Raw genomic sequence first — 17,746 nt, 5'->3', positions numbered from 1 at the left:
TGATTCTTCCCTAGGGAATTGGGATGGTGACTCCTGACTTCCTCAAGGTGAGAGGCAACTATTTAGAGTATCAGTCCTTAGTATATGGGTGAGCAACAAAGGTTTCAGTGCAGCTTGGGCAACTTAGTGAGACCCCCATCTGAAAATAAAAAATGAAACGGTCTGAGTATGTACGTCATGATGAAGGACCTGCATTCAGTTCCCAGATATCCTCCCCTCCAGTTTGTAATATAGTTGACTATGTTGTGTGAAATTGATATCCACACTGTGGAAGGTATATGTATTCATTTGAAAAAAAACTATAACACAATAGCATATGCACAGATGTCATATTATTGCCTTATTATTTTTTTTTCTGTTGTGGAATATTGAAGTTTTAAAGTAATTCAAAAAAACATTTTCTGATTTTAGATATGAGTAGAAATCTCTCAATTTCAAGTGATTGTTCTAGAGAAATTCTGTATTTTTTAAACTAGGAATATCTTTATTTTGTTTTGTAAAATTCAAACATAAAATGCAATTGATATACTTATGGGAGCATTTTTGTACACATATTTCTTTAACATTATCTTTTATTATGACCTGAATTTGAGCCAGGCATGGTAGCACACATCTGTAATTAATCGCTATGGGCTGAGGCATGAGGGTTGCCACAGGTTTAAAACCAACCTGGGAAACAGTGAGTTCAAAGCACCATGAATAACAATGACCCTCTCAAAAAAGTAAAAAAAAATGTATTCCTTCTCATTTAAATATCTCACAATGACTTTTCATCTACTTTATTCTAGACAACGATCATTTTTAAAGTTTTTTTTTTTTATTTAGTTTTTTTTTTTGCAGATACCATCTTGTTATGTTGGCCAGGTAGGTCTCAAATTCACAGGTTTACACGATGCTCATACCTCAGCTTCCTCAATAGCATGAGCCACCACATACTTGGCTATAATAGTATTTTGATAACAATAGTTAACATTAAGAGTGCAGACACTGTGTTACACACTGTTCTCCATGTGTATTAGCAGTTAGTAGATTCATATAAGGCAGCTGAGGTAAGTTATATTCAGTAACATTGCTTCGAAATGTCAGAGTGAAGACTGTCATTATCAGTGATGCTTAAGTTGGAGGTGATAGTCCCTTTTCAATATGGAGTTGGTGACTATACTTTATAGAATATCAGTACAAGAGAAACAAAAGTTTATAGCAAAAGTATGTTATGATTAAGAGTCATCTTTCAGTAAGACATCAAGGTGTGACCATTGTTTCTAAATGTGATTTTCAAATGTGGCAAGAAAAATGAAACTATACAGAAATGACCATTAAAAAGATTGCCCGAAATGTTGCTTCATTTTGGGGATGGCCAAACCTATAAATTCTTCTGATTGTTTTGTTTTGTTGTCTTTTTGAGACACGGTTTCATTATGTAGTTCAGGCCAGCCATGAACTCACTTTGTAGCCCAGGCTAGCATCCTACCTCAGCCTCCTGAGTGAGTGCTGGGATTACAGGGTGCACCACAATACTTGGCCTGATTTTTGTTGTTGTTGTTGTTGTTGTTAAGACAGGCTCTCATTATGTAATTTAGGCTGGCTTTGAAATAACTCTATAGCCCAGGCTGACTTTGAATTTGCAGTACTCCTCCTGCCTTAGCCTCCCAAGTGTTGGAATGACAAGTATGTGGTACCACTCTTGGCTTGTTTTAATGAATACAGTCATCTCCCAACTGTGATGCTGTTATTAAATTTCAAAGACAAATCATCAAACCAGTAAAAGTTCAGAATTTGGCTAAGAATAGCCAGTTAGTAAATTATAATTTGTCTTGTTGAACCATGTCTTACAGAATAAGAATCTAACCTCTTAATTGTTCCAGTCTATTTCTTGTTCTACAATGTCATCTTTATACATTTTTATTTTTGTTTTTTGAGACAGGGTTTATACTTTTTTGTTATTTTTGTTTTTTGAAATAGGGTCTTTCTTTGTAGTACAGGTTGACCTGAAACTCTCAGCAGTGCTTTTGCCTCAGCTTACTGAGTGCTAGGATTGAAGATGTGTGCCACCATACCCTATACTTTTCTAGATACCCTTGATCTGACATTTCTTGATGAATCTGTCTTAATAACTTTCTGAATGAATTTTTGCAATATAATCACATTGCTTGGAAAGATACCAGTTAATATGTGATTTGTCTCAAAGCACTCACTTTATTGGCTTACCACGTAAAGGCTCCCCTTTTTGTTCCTTTACCTATCCTGTGGATTGCTAGGGTCCTAGCTGCCATCAAGTTAACTATTTTGCTATGGATATATTTTGTAGGTTCAGTTCCCTCTGCTATCAGGTCTTTATCCTTCATTTGATTGTTTAGCTCTCTGATTGAGGATTGCACAATGATGTCAGGTAGGGTGTTATTCCATTTCATGATCTGGAATGTTGACCTGAAGAGAGCTATTTTTCTGCAAAGTAAAAGTAATTTTAACTTTGGAATAAGGTATAAATCTCAATGCATTGTAGGATTGCCTTATTTTAAAGGAAACTATATAATAATATAACTTTATTCTGAAGCCAGATGACATCTTAAGTGTATGTTTCTATTTAACTTTGTGCCATGCCAAATTCTGTTTGTTACATTTCCAGATAATTTTATTATTGGTTTTAATATCACATAAAGTATGTAGATAAGTATGACCTAGAGAAGCTGCGCTTGGTGCTGCATGCCTATAATCCCAGCACTTAGGAGGCTAAGGAGGGAGGATTACCATGAGTTTGAGGCCATCCTGGTCTACATGATAGGTCCAACAACAGCCTAGACTTTGTAGTAAGACTCTGTCTCCCCTCAAAAAAAAAAAAAAAAAAAAAAAAAATGGAGACAATGCAAGTTTAGAACAGAAAACTTTTACAATTACAGTTTAAATTTAACTGCTTAATTTATAGCATTGCATAGTTCAAGAAAGGCTTTGAATTGTATATGATATATAATTAACATAAGCAGAAGTCCCATTGTTTGCCTAACAAAAGTATTTATTTGTATACTGATCCAAGGATTTAGGAAGCTATTTATAGGTTTCTTTCATTTATCTTTAATTTTGTACCCATCACCAGTGTTCTCTCATCTTCTTAGTGCCTATGGAATTATATCTCTCCAGAAAGCCACTTTGCTTCATCCTGGACCCTTAACAATGCCAAATATGTGAGATTATAATTGTTTACCTTGCTATTGGTTGCATAATAACCACTTATACCAAACTCAGGGCAAAATCTTAGAGATCAGTTTAGGTATAGTGGGCAAGGTGATAAGATAAGAGCTCTTTTGTATTATTGGACTTTAATGTGGTAAACAACCTGTTTTTTCTTTAGAAGACCTCCTGTGTCTTGAGAAAATTGTGCTAAAGTCCTTTGAGGCCACTGGTACTATCAGAACATGGGAGACAACTTGAATAACACCCCTTGAATGCAGAACAATTGTTGCACCTTTCATTATATTGAGACTTTTTTTATACTGATATGTTACAGAGCTGACTATGGTATTTCCTATTCTCTTCAATTGGCTCTAAGCATTATAAATAAGGCTAGCCATGATGCTGGTATGTAATCTCTAAAGCCATCAGACAGTCTCTTGTTTGCTTGCATAGTGTTCTCTATAGAACATATGGGCACAAGAGTTGGTAGAGCCCGTCAGTTCCAGGAATGTCAACTGGGTATGAGCTTGAAAGTAAAGAGCATATGACTGCCCAGGGCATAAAAGTTTACATATCAAAAACTAAAGGAACAGCCACCAAAAACAATTCAATTGCTACCTTAATTAAATTGTGCAAATTGATCCTTCTGCATATCTTTAACTCTGCATTTTGCAGAGATGTTTTTCTCACTATCTGACTAGTCAGCTCAAGTTACTCACATAGTTCCCACCACCCTCAATATCACTCATTGGCAAAACACCCCCTTCTTGACAAGATAATAAATTCTGCAAGAGGCCTAGGATGAAGGCCTCTGTCCACATATCCTCACGGGCATTACACTTAATTACCCCTTGGCTGCTCTTAACGTGGAATATGTCGTGGTGTCTTTACTTTCACCATGGGTTGCATTTGAGGTGGTAGATTAAAATTAACTTTCTGGGATTCCAATAACATTTTAATGGGATTATAAACATAAATTTTTGGATTGTGAGAAAGATTGGAAAAGGAATTACAATACTTGGATGACTGTACTCAATGTTTGGGATTACAATAAGAACTGTTCTGGATATGGCAGTACTTTTCCTGAGCCTCAAGGTAAGGGATGTGTTGAATGGAGAAGGAATACAAGGTCTATAAAGTATGAACTGAACAGATTATTACTTCTTCAGGCCCATCAGGTTTTAGTTTAGTTTAGTTTAGTTTAGTTTAGTTTAGTTTAGGAGCAGTGATATGTGGGGCCAAGTATGGAGTGGCTTCTTTTGGCTTTTAGTCTATCACCTTCAGTATAACCCATGAGAAAAATATAGACCCTAAGTAATATTTGCAGTTATGGGCAGCCAAGGGGTCCTGAGTCCAGTCCAGATGAGAGTTCACAAAACAAAGGCCTCAACCTAGGGCCTAACCCAAAATGTATTAGTGAAAAAGTGAGTGGCTCAAAGATGAGTGAAGATGAGAATGGTGACAAGTATGTTAGTAATGTGAGCTGAGCTAGCTAAGAGGCCAACAAGCATCTCAGCAATATGCAGAGAAAAAGGGTATGCAAAAAAATCAACCTATATAACACATTTGAAGTACCATTTAAAGTTTAGTAGGCTGGTGCTTCAGTTCTGAAATGCAAACCTTTTCTGCCCTGGAAAGTTATAGCCTCTTACCTTGAAACTCAAACCCAGTTGATAATCCTGGAGCTGTTGGCTCTGCCATCCTGCTTGCTCAACCTTTTAGAGGGAGATACTAAAAGCAAAGCAAAACGAACAAAAAAAGCAGGGCTACCACTTAGCATCAAAGATTACACATCAGTATCTCAACTAGCACTATTTACATTGCTTAGAGCTGATTAAAGGAAAAAATATAGCTTTGTCTTCATTATGCGTATCAGTACATGGAGATGGGATCAGGTTTAATTAAAGCAGAGATAAGTGTTCTGTATTCAAGGAGCGCCAACCCAGTAATGTTCTACAAGGTGAGGCACAGCAGAGATGTTTGGAACAGCATGGGAAGAAGGATGCATGTGCAGATTTTTATAATCCATCCATTTCCACTCCTTCACGTCAGGGGTGGCTGCTATTTTGTAATGCATTTCTATTACAGCTACTGTAGTTACTAGTAATGACTTTCAGGGAAAAAATAGTTTCTTTGCGATTCTCTGTTTTACTTCAACTCACTCAAGTTGAAAATGAAAGTTTCTGTGTGCCCAACTTTATATATATGTCCCAATTTGCTGTGGCAACAGGCTTCCCCTATGCTCCTTTCCTAGCTCCTAGTGCAGCTTTCAATGATATAAATAACCTGCTGTGGCATGCATACTATAAGTTCACCACCAGTATTCTAGTGCCTTATTGGAAGTGATAGGCACCTGTGCCCTGTCAGTGGTTCTCAAGTACAGTACATTACTGTTATGGTCAATTTCTAGATTGATGGGGCAGGGGTTAAAATGGGGAATTTTGTTAAGGTCCTAAAGATTTCTGTTAGATTTCACATGCCCCAAACAGTCTTACTGCTTGCTAAGTATACTTAAAAAACATAGGCAGTAGAAGCCACCTGTTCCATCAGTTTGACTTTAGGTATTTATTTTTTGTGTTTTAACATTGATGGTATAGTTAAGAAAAGTCAACTTACTCAGAAATTCTATCGATTCTAAAGCTTTTTTTTTACATGATAGAGGAAGCTGCTGTTTTCATAAAAGATGGGAATGCCTCCCCAAAATGATAAATAGCACTCAACATTTATTCTTCAGGGAGTAGTATACCACATAACCAAGGCCTGTGGTTGTCTATATATAAGGTGAAATTTCAGGTGTCCTTTCTTATTAGGTACTAGGAAAGATGTCTTTGATTTAACTGCTTTTTTTTTCTAACTTTTTAAATTTTTGTTTTAAAGGGGGTAAAATTAAACACAATAAAACAGAAAAAAATAGGACATAAGAAAGCAATGTAGGGGCTGGGGATTTAGCTCAGCGGCATAAGCGCCTGCCTTGCAAGCAGGCAGTCGTGAGTTCGATCCCTGGTACCCGTAAAAACAAAAAAACCAAACAAACAAAAAAAAGAAAGCAATGTAAGAGATATAAATTTCAAAGCTGAGATCTTCACTGTCTATCGTATTGTCTCTTGTTTTCTTCCAAATAGTTGTCCATGTCTTCAGATAGGTCTTCAAAAACCAGACAATAGGGAAGTCATTAACGGCTATCTTACAGAGTCTCTTGTTCTCTTCAAAATAGGCGTCCATACTTTCATGTATACTGAAGTTCAACAAAATGAAACAGACAGTGGGGAGGGGTTGCTTGGTTTCCTGGTGCTCCAGGTCCCAGCATGGCGTGGGTCCCGGTAAATGCCAGTGGCTCCCGTCCTGGGCTGCCACAGCTTGCCGTGCTCACAGCCGCTCATGGTGGGGGGTGTTTCAAGCTGTTTCTTTCTAGTGAATTGACCATTTCGTTGACCAAGTTCTGAAATGGCCAACAGAACATAGAAAGACATCTCTTTAGGCCCCTGCTTGAAACCAACAGTGTCAGGAAGCTGCCGGCCTTGATTTAGGGCCAGGATTTAACTGCTTTTTACTGGCTTCTGGTTGGCAGGATCAGGAGGCTTTCCAGACAGGCTGCTGTGCTGATTTCTTCAGTTCATTTCGGTGACCTACTGTATAACTGCTTTTTAAATTTAGTGTAGTGTATATGTTGAGTTATAAGGTTTTCAATAGGATTCTAAAATAAGATTTATGAATTCCTTATATTGTGGTAGAATAAGAGCGTGTAATAAAGCATGGAATGTGATTTTGTGCCAGAAGGATTCTTGTGGGCATTGAGTTCAAGTCTCCAGCCTGAGAAATCAATTTTTTAAATTGATTGATTGATGCTTGGAATTGAATCTATGTCCTGCTGCATGCTACGCAAGTGCTGTTTTAGTGAGCTACACCTCTGCCCATGGGTTGGAAATTTTGTACTAAATTTGTTTATATAGCAGTGCTGCTTAGCTAGTGACAAAGTCAAAACTTTCAAATCTGAATCTGATCCTAGTTAACAGGAATCTTAACTCTTTTTTTTTTTTTTTTTGGTCTTTTTCCTTTTTATCGGTACCAGGGATCGAACTCACGACTGCCTGCTTGCAATCAGGCGTTTATGCCGCTGAGCTAAATCCCCAGCCCCTTAACTCTTTTCCTACAGAGAAAATATTTTCTTAAAAACTTTGGACCAGCAAAATATATTTAGGTGAATTTAATAATAAATATGAACCTGATTCTTTTGACTCTCATACTAGATCGTGGCTATGTGTTACGTTCAAAGTAACAGAATCCTAGAATAATGTACAATATCCTAAGTTTTAATATAATTGAACCTTTAATATAATTAAACCTTTTTCCATATTTGAGTTCTGTACACAATGGTACCTAACATTCTCAGTTTTACTCAGTTTGAACCATGCTGTATTGATATTTCCCAGGCTGGACTTGTGATCCTTTTGGCTCAACCTCTCAGAGTACTGAGATTATAAACCATGTGTCATCAAGCCCCACTAAATAAGGTTTTAGATGACAGTTTTAAAATTAACTCTATAATGTGCTTTGACTTGCAGTTGTGTCTGGACAGTAATATTGTAGCAGGATTTTTGCATAGAGAGCTGGACACTGAGGCTCTTTCTAGGAAGTAGCCTTTATTTGTGCCAGCACTGACTCAGTGGATTTACATCTAAAGGCTAAGCCCCAAGCATGGTGGAGTTTGGCCTTTTATATAATTCTTGTGTTTTAGCTCTCTTATATGGCAGCACACTGACAAACTACAGTGTGATTTGGTATGATCTGTGCTACAGAACTGTGCTAAAAAGTATACTCTTGTACAAAGGTATTAATTATGCGTGTGGTCTTTTCTTGTTTTGAAAAGACTCCTACCATATTTTTTGGAAGGGGTCCTGCCACATCACTCCTTTTTATCTTTGGAACTCCTGTTTTGGGTCAAGTACATCATTTTGGTTTAAAGGTTTATGGTTTTATGGTATCAATGCTTGTGTGGCCTTTTTAAAAAAAAGACTCATGTCTCAGTGAGACTAGAGATAGACTGTGTAACCAGAGGAGCTAGACAGAGTAGGATTAGACAAGTTTTTAGAATTTAGAACACAACACCTATAAAGATTTTGATGGTTACTCCTTCCAAGACAGGGGTTTATACAGTTCAGGTTGGCCATGAATTCACTTTGTGGTCCAGGCTTGCCTCAAACTTGCAGTGGTAGTCCTCCTGCCTGAGCATCTGTAGTGCTAGATTACAGGTGTGTGCCACCGTGCCCAGCTGCCATGAGGATTTCAAATCTCTTAAGGGTCAAAAATCATTTTTCAAAAAACTCTTCAAGGTCTTGACTGGAATATGAGCAATCTTATTTATTTGGTCTATAATTTCTTGTGACTTTTTTTAGCTATTTTTAGGCAGCAATTATTCAGGTTAAACTTTTTACAAACTGTCCTCTGAATGAAGAAAATAATTTAAGTCCAAACAGTCTTGATATATAACATTGCACATTTTCATTTGCTGTTTAGCTAATAGAATTTGGGGGTTTTTATTAGTTATAATTTTTATAACTGCTTGTGGTCTGATTATGCAATTAGCATGTAAATCATGGTGTGTTAGCCCTAGGACTTGTCCACTGTCCACTGCAAGGGCCATGATACTGGATTATATGCTCTGGAGGCTGTTTATCCTTTTTTTAATTGTCAATTTATGTGGCACATCATTCTCTTTGTGTCTCTGTTCCCAATATTCCTGGACTCTCAGATTGCCTGTAAAACAGAAAACTCTGACTAGTTAGAGGGAATACAGTATAAGCTGTTTTTCTGTATATCTAATACAGTCCACCTGGAGCCCACAATTTGATGTCTGTGCCAACATTACCTCAGGCTCTCCAGAGATGAGAGAATTTTGACAAGGGTTGATGATTTTTTTTTTTTTTTTTTTTTTTTATCGGTACCAGGGCTCAAACTCACAACTGCGTGCTTGCAAAGCAGGTGCTTATGCTGCTGAGCTAATACCTTCATATGTAGTACAAATCAAAACAGAACAGAATAGAACCAATAAAAACAAAACAATGAGTGCAATAAAGGCTTTTAAAATAAGACAATAGTAAATCCAAAATGGCTACCATATCTTGCTATCTTTGAAATAGCTGCCCATGCCATTAGATGTAACAAAATCAAACGAAACAAAACAAAACAATAAAACCCAACCCAACAAAACAATGAAAAGGAATTCAAAACAAAATAATAGGGAGTTAACTAGATACCACCTTCAGAAGGAGACTCTCTGTAGATGCCACACTATGTACTATGATCCTCTAAAGAGATGAGCAGACCACAGCCCTAGACTGGCAAAATCAGTGAAACATCAAGTGCCACAAGCATCAAACTGCATTTTACATCAATAGCTATCTCAGCCTGTGTTTCTGTGGATCAGCAGGTTTCTTGCCCTGTGGAGGTGGGGGACATTAGGCTTTTTAACAAGTATCCTGAAGCTTCTTCTCTACCAGAAAAGGCAGTTTTTTTTGTTTTTTGTTTTTTTTTCCCAATAATCAGGCTTTCCAGGAGCCAAAGTCTTATGGTAGCACTAAGATATCCTGTTTTATTGTTGAGTTTATGGGGATCTAGTTCTCTTCTCTCTCATGAACATTGATCTCTTATGTTCCTCCACAATATATAGTAACAAGAGACTTTTAAGGCCAGGGTCAGACACAAGTTTTTTTGTTGTAAAAAAATGGGAAAGGGCTAATACTTATTTTCTCATAAAAAGAATGGAAGACCTTGTGAGTTGAGGTTCAGACAAGGTAACTTTTTAAGGTATAACATGGTTCTTTGCATCAGTGTTTTGCATCTATGTACAAAGTCAAGGCAACTTTATTTATTTATTTACTTATTTTAAAGACAAATTATACAGCATTTCAAAATCAAATAATGGAAGATTAACACTTTAATATATCATGCATTGTTTTTTTAAATTTTTCTTTATTTTAAATAAACATTAAGATAAAAGAGGACATAACAAAACAGGTCAGAACAGAACAAGTTAAGCAGCATAGTGTTTCACCACAGGACAACCCGACATAACAGTAGCTAGCTTAGTGTCTCTTTCCTTCAAATATTTGAGTATATCTTCATACACTATAATATTAAACATAACAAGACAGTATAAAACCATTCAACAGAATGAAACTATTACAGGGTATTCAGAACCAACTAACAGAAAATGAACAATGGTTACTATATTATCTCCTTGTCTATAAATTTTGTTTATACTTCCACATATTTTAAAATCCAATAAGATAAAACCAATGGAAACAGAAGAACAAAAGCTTGGTAGGACTTCAAAACAAGATGATGTTAAATCAGTACTAGCTATGATAATGTCTTGTTTTCTTCAAAATAGCTGTCACACCATCACAGACAATAAAATCAAACAACCCAGAATAAAACCATAACAACTAATGAATAAGAACATTATGAGACTTGAAAGCAATATAATGGGGAATCATGATTACCACATACTTTATACTACACTAGGGAGATGATACAGTATTTATACATGTGAGTTTGATTCATTTCACTTAGGACTATGGTCTTTACTTGCATCCATTTATTTATAAATATCTCAATATGATAATTCTTTATAGCTAAGTAGTACTCCATTGTATAAAAATACCACAAATTTTTATCCATTCCTCTATTGATGGACACTTAGGTTGTTTCCACAATCTGGCTGTTTCAAATTGTGCTGCTATAAACATGGGGGCACATATATCACTGTGGTATGATGTTTTCAGTTCTTCTGGGAATATGCCTAGAAGTAGAATAGCTGGGTTGAATGGGACTTTCAGTTCCAGCTTTTTGAGGTATCTCCAGACTGACCTCCACAGTGGTTGCACCAGTCTGCACTCCCACCAACAGTGCAGGAGAGTTCCTTTTTCCCCATAGCCTTTCCAGCATTTTTTATTGGTAGTTTTCTTGATCCTGGCCATTCTTTCAGGAGTGAGATGGAATCTCAGTGTGGTTTTTTTTTTTTTTTTTTTTGTCTTTTTCCTTTTTACCAGTACTGGGGATCGAACTCACGACTGCCTGCTTTCAAGGCAGGCGCTTACGCCACTGAGCTAAACCCCCAGCCCCAGTGTGGTTTTAATTTACATTTCTCTAATGACTTATGATGATGAACATTTTTTCATGTATTTATTTGGCATTTGTATTTCCTCATCTGAGAACTGTGTATTCATCTCAGATGCGCATTTTTGGATTGGATCTTTGAATTTTGTGGCTTTGATTTTTTTTTTTTTTAATTCTGTATATGTTTTAGACAGAAGTTGTTTGTCTTACGGCACTTCACTAAGATCTTTTCCCAGTTTGTGTGTTTTCTTTTCACTATGCTGGAGATTTCTTTTGACCTGCAGAAACTTTTTAATAAGATATGATGTCACTTATTGATTCTGAGAAGTATTTCCCATGTGGTTTGATTCCTGTTCATGAATTCTTTATCTATCCCTATGCCTTCAAGGTTTGTACCCAGTTTGCCTTCCAATAGATTTAGTGTTTCTGTTCTTTGATCCATTTAGATCTTTGATCCATTTAGATTTTATTTTAGTACTTGGTGATAGGCATGGGTCTAGTTTTAGTTTTCAGTATATGGAGAGCCAGTTTTTCCAACACCATTTATTAAAGAGACTGTCTTTCTTCCAGTGAACCTGCTTGGCTCCTTTATCAAAGATGAGTGTGTTTGTAGTTGTGATTGTATCTTCTAATCTATTCCATTGGTCTTCAGATCTGTTTTGAATTCAGTACTGTGTTGATTTGACTACAGTAGCTTTGTAGTATAACTTCAAGTCAGGGATTGTGATGCCTTCTGCCTTGCCTTTGTTGCTTAGAACTGTCTTTGTTATTCTAGGTCTCTTCTTGTTCCAGATGAATTTTAGGATTGATTTCTCGAGATCTATGAGGTATGTTGATGGTATTTTTATTGGGATTGCATTGAATCTGTATAACAGTTTTGGGTGAATGGCCGTTTTCACAATATTTATTCTTCCTATCCATGAGCAAAGGATGTCTTTCCATTTTCTGAGAGCCTCTTAAATTTCTATTTTCAGTGTATTATAATTTTCCCTATATAGATCTTTCACTTCTTTTGTGAGAATAATTCCTAAATATTTCATTTTTTTTGGTTGCTAGTACGAAGGGTGTGGCTTCTCTTATTTCTCTGTCAGTGAGTCTGTTGCTAGTGTATAAGAATGCTATTGGTTTTTGAGTATTGATTTTGTTTCCAGCTACATTGCTGAATTTATTTACCATATCTAGGCATTTTTCAGTGGAGTTTTCGGGGTCTTCTATGTAGAGTATCATGTCATCTTCTTCTTTTCCTATCTTTACCCTTTTTATTTCTCTCTCTTGTCTAATTGCTCTGGCTAGTATTTCCAGTACTATATTAAATAGGAGCAGTGATAAGTGACATCCTTGTCTTGTGCCTGATTTTAAGGTAAAGGCCTTCAGTTTTTGGCCACCTAGTATGATACTGGCTGTTGGTTTGTCGTAGATGGCCTTTATCATATAAAGACCTATTCCAATTTTTTGTAAGGGTCTTATCACGAGTGAATGTTGGACCTTATGAAAAGCTTTTTCTGCACCTATAAACATGATCATGTGATTCTTACTTTGGCTTTATTGATAGGGTGGATTACATTTATTGATTTACGTACGTTGAAACATCCCTGCATGCCTGAGAAGAATCCCACTTGGTAATGGTGTATAATCTTCTTGATGATTTGCTGCATCCTGTTTGCCAATACTTTATGGAGGATTTTTGCACCTGTGTTCCTCAGGGAGATTGGCCTGTTCTCTTTTTTAGTTGGGTGTTTCTGAGGTTGTGGTATTAGAGTATTGTTTACTTCCCAGGAATGACTTTGGAAGGATTGTTTCCCTTTCAATTTCATCGAAGAGTTTGAAGAGTGTTGGTATTAAATCTTCTTTGTATTTCTTGTAGAATTCTGCAGTGAATCGTCTGGGCCTGGGCTCTTCTTTGTGGGTAAGGACTTATCATTCTATTTCATTAATAGAAATTCAGTTATTCAGCAGTTTAATATCTTCTTGACCTAACTTTGGTACTTCATATGTTTCTAGGAATTTGTCTGTTTCTTCTGTGTTATCAAACCTATGAGAATAGAGATTGGTGTTGATGGTCTTCTGTATTTATACCGAATCTGTAGTTTTTTCATCTTTTTCATTTCTTATTGCATGAATTTGAGCTTTTTCTTCACTTTTTAAAAATAAGTTTGACTAGGGGCTTATCAATTTTATGTATTCTTTGAAAGAACCAACTCTTTGATTGGTTCCAACTTCTTTGGATTATTTTCTTAGTCTCTATTGCATTAATTTCTGCTCTGATTTTTATGATTTCCTCCCTTCTTTTTGCTTTGGGCTTGACTTGCTCTTCTTTTTCTAGATGTTTGAGGTGTAGCATCATGTTATTTAATTGTATTCGTTCTCTTTTCCTGATGTGGGAACTCAGTGTAATAAATTTTACTCTGAGGACAGCTTTCTTTGCATCCCACAGATTTCAGTATGTTGTATTTGTTTTTGTTTTCTTGTAGGCATTGTTTAATTTCTTCTGTGACCCACTAATTACTCAAGGGTGTGTTATTCAGTTTCCATGTGTTTGTGGGATTTTTGCAGTGTCTTATATCATTAATTTCTGGTTTCATAGCACTATGATCTGATAACATGCAAAGGATAATTGCAGCTCTTTTGCATTTATTTAAATATGTTCTGTAAGTTAATATATGCTCTATTTTAGAGACTGACCCATGTACTGCTGATAATAGTGTGTATTCTGTTGTTGGATGGAACACTGTGTATATATCTATCAAGTCCATTTGTTCACAGTTGTCATTCAGTTCTGTTATTTGTTTGCTGGTTTTCTGTCTGGTTGAGCTGTCCCTTGGTGTCAATGGTGTTAGAACTGTGTTACTGCTAATTTGGTTTTTCATTTCTGTTAATACTTGTCTTATATAACTGGGTGCTCTGTAATTTGGTGCATATATATTTAAAATAGTTATCTGTTTTTCTTGAAGTTTTCTCCTAAACAGTATGTAGTGACCTTCTTTATCTCTTCTGATCATTACTTGTTTAAAGTTCACATTGTCTGCAAACAGAATGGCTACTCCTGCTTTTTTTTGGGTGCCTGTTGCATGAAGTATTGTTTTCCATACTTTGACTTTAAGGCTCTGAGTTTCCTTTTGGGTTAGATCGGTTTCTTGTATATAACATATGGTTGGATGTTGTTTATTGATCCATTGTGCCAATCTGTTTCTTTTAATTGATGCATTGAGACCATTTACATTAATGGTTATAACTGTTATATATTGGTTTATTGTTGACATGTTATCTTTCTGCTGTTGCATCTTTATCTTTCCATTCTGTTTAATTGTCTGCTTTGCTTAGTGGTTTTTTCCTAAGTGCATCTAAACTGTCTTCCAATATTTTTTGCTTGATTAGCTTGGTGATCATGAAGTTCTTCAGCTGTTTGTTGTAATGGAAGTATCATATTTCACCATCAGTTTTGAAGGACAGTTTTGCAGGGTACATCAGTCTAGGGTGGAAATGATTTTCCTTTAGGATCTGAAATACTTCACTCCATGCTCTTCTTGCCTTTATTGTTTGTGCTGAGATGTCTGCTGTGATTCTGATAGATTTTCCTTCATAAGTGATCTGTCTTTTCTCTCTGACAGCTTTTAATATTTTATTCTTTTGTTGTATTTCTGGGATGGTGATTATTATGTGTCTGGGTGAGTTTTATTTTGGTTATGGCTATTTGGAGTTCTGTATGCTTCACTGATCCTGATATCAGTTTCCAATCTCATGTTTGGGAAATTTTCAGCTATTACTTCTCTAAATATCCTCTTCACATCCTTTACGTTGTCCCTTTCTTTTTCATTTATCCCTATTAATCTTATGTTGTTTTTCTTTGCGTCATCTTGCAGTTGTTCAATTGTTATTTCCTGATTTCTTGTTATTTTTAATAGATCCTTCCTTTCCTGTTCACTGGCTGCAATCTTATCTTTGAGGTCTCAAATTCTATCTTAACATTCATTAAGGCGGTTTTTACAACTTGGAATTTTTGGTTTCCTGTATATGTCTTTGCATCTGCTTTATATATTCTTTGTTTCTTATATTGTCCATCCAGGGATTCTATCTTTTTGTTTAGTTCTTCCAATTTTTTAACTGTGTCTTCTTTAGATATGTTCAGCATCTCCTTCATTTGTTTTATCATTTCTTCTTTTACCTGGGAGATTAGTTCTAGTTTGAATTCCTTTAAAGCTTCCTGGAGTTCCTCCTCTATTTTGGTTACTATTATTTCAGGTATTTCAGGCATATGGCATGTATTTTCTTCTATGTACATGGCTCCTAGGCTTTCTTGGGATGGGCTGGATTTTTTAGATTGCATTTTGGTCTTTTGTTTTGTTATTTTCCTATATTTCCATGTTTTAAGTGTTGTTCCCAAGCTTCTCCTGGGCGTGTAGGAAATTGTCTCCTATGTCCTCGGCTCCTGGGACTCCTCTCGTCGTGTAGCTCCCTCCTCAGGTAGCAAGGCCACCCTGATTAAAAGAAGGTTGCCAGGCTCCTCTCATGTAGAACTAAAGCCTTCTCCATCTATACAGCTCCCCTTTCTGGCAGGGAAGGTCCCCTGATGAAAGAAGGTCACCTGGCATGGTCCAGCCAGGCCCAAATCCCACTAAGCCTAATCTACTGTTGCTGCAATCCCTGTGGATCCTCCACCCGCTCCAACAAGGATCTTGTACTCTCCCGGGGATTGGATGTCGTGTAATCATCCAACTCCTTTGGTGGCAAAGCTCCCCCAGCTGATAGAAGGTCACCCCTATGGCCTAGGTAGGCCTCAAACTTCCTCAGCAGGGCTGCTCCCTCCTGCAGGCAGTGGCAGTAGTGCTGGTGCTCTCCAGGCTAAAAGAAGTTCACAGACAAGGCCGGAACTGGTTCCCGAGCCTTGGCTCAGCTCCCTCCTCCGGGCGGTGCAGCTGTGGTGTGTGCCCTCCAGGTGAGATTAGGTGGTCAGCAAGGTTGGAGCAGGTTCCCATGGCTCGGCCTATGTCCCTCCTCCAGGTGGAGCACCTGTGGTGTGTCTTCCTGGTGATAGAAGGCAGTCAGCAAGGCCGATCCAGTGGCTAGCCCCACCTCCCTCTTCCAGATCGGGCACCTGTCGTGTGCCTTGTTGCGTGGACTATTGTTTTCCATACTTTGACTTTAAGGCTATGAGTTTCCTTTTGGGTTAGATGGGTTTCTTGTATATAGCATATGGTTGGATGTTGTTTATTGATCCATTCTGCCAATCTGTTTCTTTTAATTGGTGAATTGAGACCATTTACCTTAATGATTATTGCTGATATATATATTGGCTTATTTTTGTTATATTAACTGCTGTTGATTCTTTACCTTTGCCCTCTGTTTAGTTGTTTGACCTTAGTGGTTTTCTTCTGTTGGTGTTTTTAAAGTCATAGTTATTTTTATGTTTGTTTAGAATATCTTTTAATATTCTTTGTAGAGTTGTCATGAAGTTCTTCAGGTGTTAATTTTCATCGAAGTATCTTATTTCTCCAGCAGTTTGAAGGATTGTTTTACAGAGTATATCAATCTGGTTGTATGTTGTTTTCCTTTAAGATTTGACATTCTTCACTCCGTACTTTCTTTGACTTGGTTTTTTGTGTTGTGAAGTCTGCTGTACTGAGGGACATTCCATTAAAGGTGATACATTTCTTTTGCCTAATAGCTTTTAATATTCTATTCTTATGTTGAATTTTTAGAATGTTGATTATTACATATTTGGGTGTAAATTTATTTTGGTTATGTCTAATTGCAGCACTGTGTGCTTCACTGATTTGATGTCAGTTTCTTTTCCCATATTTGCAGAATTTTCTGCTATTACTTCTGTAAATGGTCTTTTTACATCATTTGTGTTTTCACCTTTTTCATTTACACCTATCTATCGTATATTGTTTTTCTTTGTAGTGTGTTGCAACTGTTGAATTGTTATTTCCTGATTCCTTGTTATTTTTAAAAGATCTTTCCTTTCCTTTCAGTATTTGCAATCTTATCTTTGATGTTTGAAAGTCTATCTTTATATTCATTCAGGTGGTTTTGCTAGCTTTCTGTGAAATTTTTTATTTCCTTGATATTTCTTTCAATCTTTTTCATGCAGTCTCTTTTGTTTTGTCACTGGGGATTGAAGTCATGGCCTTGCACTTAGCAGGTAAGCACTTAAGCCACTGAGCTGAATCCCCAGCCCTCATTTTTTGTTTTTCATTCAAGGTTTCCATCCTTTTGCATTACTCCTCTATTTTTTAACTGTCTTCTTTAGATGTTCAGCATTTCTTTCATTATGTTTATATTTTCTTGTTTTACCTGGGAGTTTAGTTCTGATCTTATTTCCTTTACAACTCCATGAAATTGTTTATTTAATTTCGTTGCTATTGTTTCAGAAGTTTCAGTTGAATGACTTACACTTTATTCTATGTCCATGTTTCCTAGGCTTGTTTGGAATAGGCTGCAAGCTAGAGATTGCATTTTA

General features: G+C 36.6%; 1 long non-coding RNA gene and 1 other non-coding gene across 2 annotated transcripts in view; one reads left to right on the top strand and one right to left on the bottom strand.

Moving 5' to 3' along the window:
* The window catches only part of LOC134475463 (uncharacterized), a 141,034-nt gene that overhangs the window by 54,391 nt on the left and 68,897 nt on the right, over positions 1-17,746 (top strand). Inside the window, exons 4-5 of the long non-coding RNA XR_010046597.1 lie at positions 12,062-12,113; positions 13,151-13,192. This is a non-coding gene — a long non-coding RNA (uncharacterized LOC134475463). The remainder of the gene's footprint in view (positions 1-12,061; positions 12,114-13,150; positions 13,193-17,746) is intronic.
* LOC111757165 (small nucleolar RNA SNORA2/SNORA34 family) lies at positions 6,565-6,701 on the bottom strand. Its single transcript, XR_002791531.1, has one exon. It is a non-coding gene; the product is annotated as a small nucleolar RNA SNORA2/SNORA34 family (small nucleolar RNA).

This window comes from Cavia porcellus, unplaced genomic scaffold (genome assembly GCF_034190915.1).
Source record: "Cavia porcellus strain 051 isolate PalLab524CR breed Dunkin Hartley unplaced genomic scaffold, mCavPor4.1 scaffold_3, whole genome shotgun sequence".
In the NCBI taxonomy this organism is placed as follows: domain Eukaryota; kingdom Metazoa; phylum Chordata; class Mammalia; order Rodentia; family Caviidae; genus Cavia; species Cavia porcellus.
This window is presented reverse-complemented; position numbering and strand designations above follow the sequence as displayed.